Source organism: Nerophis lumbriciformis, linkage group LG25 (assembly GCF_033978685.3).
Source record: "Nerophis lumbriciformis linkage group LG25, RoL_Nlum_v2.1, whole genome shotgun sequence".
In the NCBI taxonomy this organism is placed as follows: Eukaryota; Metazoa; Chordata; class Actinopteri; order Syngnathiformes; family Syngnathidae; genus Nerophis; species Nerophis lumbriciformis.
Genome location: NC_084572.2, coordinates 15,256,993 through 15,260,000, shown reverse-complemented (window position 1 = coordinate 15,260,000; position 3,008 = coordinate 15,256,993). Strand labels below are relative to the sequence as shown.

At 38.5% G+C, this 3,008-nt stretch overlaps 1 long non-coding RNA gene across 1 annotated transcript in view; it reads left to right on the top strand.

Moving 5' to 3' along the window:
• Nucleotides 1-60, top strand: part of LOC133621649 (uncharacterized) — a 111,990-nt gene extending 111,930 nt beyond the window's left edge. Inside the window, exon 5 of the long non-coding RNA XR_009817682.1 lies at nucleotides 1-60. This exon is cut by the window's left edge and continues 74 nt beyond it. This is a non-coding gene — a long non-coding RNA (uncharacterized lncRNA).
• The last annotated feature ends 2,948 nt before the right edge of the window (nucleotides 61-3,008 follow it).

The window sequence follows — 3,008 nt, the reverse complement described above, 5'->3', positions numbered from 1 at the left end:
CGCTATAAATGTGGAAGCTCGTTTGACATAAATGGAGTGCTTACCCAAAATCAACAGGAAACATCCTCGGCCAGACGAACAACTGTCCATCAAGTGAGTCACTTTAATATTGATCATGATACATATGTGCATATATACATACATGTATACACATATAAATATACAGATATACATATATACATACATATATTTATATATACAGATATACATATTTATATATATATACAAAATATACATATATATGTACATCTATCCATCCATTTTCTACAGCTTGTCCCTCTCAAGGGTGGTGGGGGATGCTTATATACAAATATATGTACATATATACTAGGGATGTCCCGATCCGAAATTTGGATCGGATCGGCCGCCGATATTTGCCAAAAAATGCGTATCGGCAAGGCATGGGAAAATGCCGATCCAGATCCAGTTTAAAAAAAAAACTCCGGTCCGTGTTTTCCAATGCACCGATTTAAATAATGCATTCCACTTTTCTGCTGCTCCCTAATTTCCGTTCCGCATTTTCCAGCACACCTTCAACACATCCACAAGTCTGTGGATTCTCACGCAGTTGCTTTTAGCTGCTGGCATTACACGACCGGCTCTTCTCACTCTTTCCTGTGTCTCCTTCTCACAGACAGCAAGCGCACCTTCTTACACACGTCACATACTGTCACGACATACGTCACTTACTGTCACGACATACGTCACATACTGTCACGACATACGTCACATACGCATACGTCCTCTCCCAGCAGAGACGTAGCAGCATGGCTAACGTTAGCTGTGATGCTAGCGCAGCCGTGTGACCAACGTTCCCTCTAAGGTGCGCGCCTGTGCAATTGCGCACTGCTCAAGCTCCTCTGCGCATAGCGATTATATGCCACGCACAAAATCAAATAAAAAAATAAGCGCATAACAATTTTCGACACACGGAAACGACAGAGAAAACAGTTTTCGTCATCATTATTCAAATATTGTAACGTCTGTCGAGACGCTTATCTCCATTCGGTGCCACACGTCCACACCATCAAAATGCCGAGGCAAAAATGTCCACATCAACACCGTATGAAAAAATTAGTGATTTTTTTAGTTGTGATTTCCTTCTCTGCATGAAAGTTTAAAAGTAGCATATATTAATGCAGTATGAAGAACAATGTTTTAATGTAGCCAAATGGGTGCATTTCTACCCTATATTTTAACTTTAGATTTATTCTCATATCAAACTCTTTTGGCTGTCTTTTTGACACTTACATCCGGCGCACCCGTCCACACCCCGGATTATAAATAATGTAAATAATTCAATGTGATTATCTTGTGTGATGACTGTATTATGATGATAGTATATATCTTATAGTATAGTGGACCCCGACTTAAACAAGTTGAAAAACTTATTCGGGTGTTACCATTTAGTGGTCAATTGTACGGAATATGTACTTCACTGTGCAACCTACTAATAAAAGTCTCAATCAATCAATCAAAACACATAGAATCATCATACTGCTGTGATTATATGCATCAAGTGTTCATTCAAGGCTAAGGCAAAATATCGAGATATATATCGTGTATCGCAATATGGCCTTAAAATATTGCAATATTAAAAAAAGACCATATCACCCAGCCCTAGTTTCAATGATGCCATTTCTGTTTGTCATGTATAATTTTGTTTATTTTGTGTTTATCCTTGAATAAACAGGTCAGTTTCTTGTTACCAACCATTGTGTATTATTCAAACTCCCCTAATTCAGCTGGCTAGTTGTTATCAAGAGTACTAAAACCCTTTTCAACATGATTCTGACAACTAAGTAGGCTAAATAACTTTAAACTTTAATACATGCTCGGATAGGCCACTATCGGTCAGTATCGGTATCGGTCAGTATCGGTATCGGATCGGAAGTGCAAAAACCTGGATCGGGACATCCCTAGCATTTATACATACATATATTTATATATACAGATATACATATATATGTACATCTATGCATCCATTTTCTACAGGTTGTCCCTCTCAGGGTGGCGGGGGGTGCTTATATACAAATATATGTACATATATACATACTGTATATGTCATGCGTGTTAAACTACAGTACATACGCTGTCTGGCTAGCTCTGTTGTGCACAAACAAAACATGAAATGTGGGCAAATACTCTACAGATAATGTAATATAATTTTTCATGTTTTTCAGTTAGTATAGACTGGTGTCATATCGCAGTGTTGTGCATTACAAACTCAAACGCGTTTCGTGCTGACGTAGAAGCTAGCTTATCTCTCGCCGTAGTTAGCGTTTACGGCTAATATCGTAGCACGCCGATGTGTTACTACGCTAGAAAAAGAGTTCCTCAGTGATTGTAAGTTCCTCTTACAATAACAATGTCACTACAGCTTGGTTATTATACAGGTTACAGCAGTGTTCTTCAATCCTTTGTGAGCCAAGGCACACTTTTTGCGTTGAAAAAATCCAGAGGCACACCACCAGAAGAAATCATTAAAAAACAAAACTCAGTTGACAGTAAAAAATTGTTGTCGCAATTGTTGGATATGACTTTAAACCATAACCAAGAATGCATCACTATAGCTCTTGTCTCAAAGTAGGTGTACTGTCACCACCTGTCACATCACGCCGTGACTTATTTTTCGTTTTTTGCTGTTTTTATGTGGTAGTGTTTTAGTTCATGTCTTGCACTCCTATTTTGGTAGCTTTTTCTCTTTTGTGGGTATTTTCCTGTAGCGGTTTCATGTCTTCCTTTGAGCGATATTTCCCGCATCCACTTTGTTTTAGCAATCAAGAATATTTCAGTTGTTTTTATCCTTCTTTGTGGGGACATTGTTGATTGTCATGTCATGTTCGGATGTATATGGTGGACGCCGTCTTTGCTCCACAGTAAGTCTTTGCTGTCGTCCAGCATTCTGTTTTTGTTTACTTTGCAACCAGTTCAGTCTTAGTTTCATTCTGCATAGAATTCCCTAAGCTTCAAACCCTTTTCTTAAGGGCACTCACCTTTCGTTTATT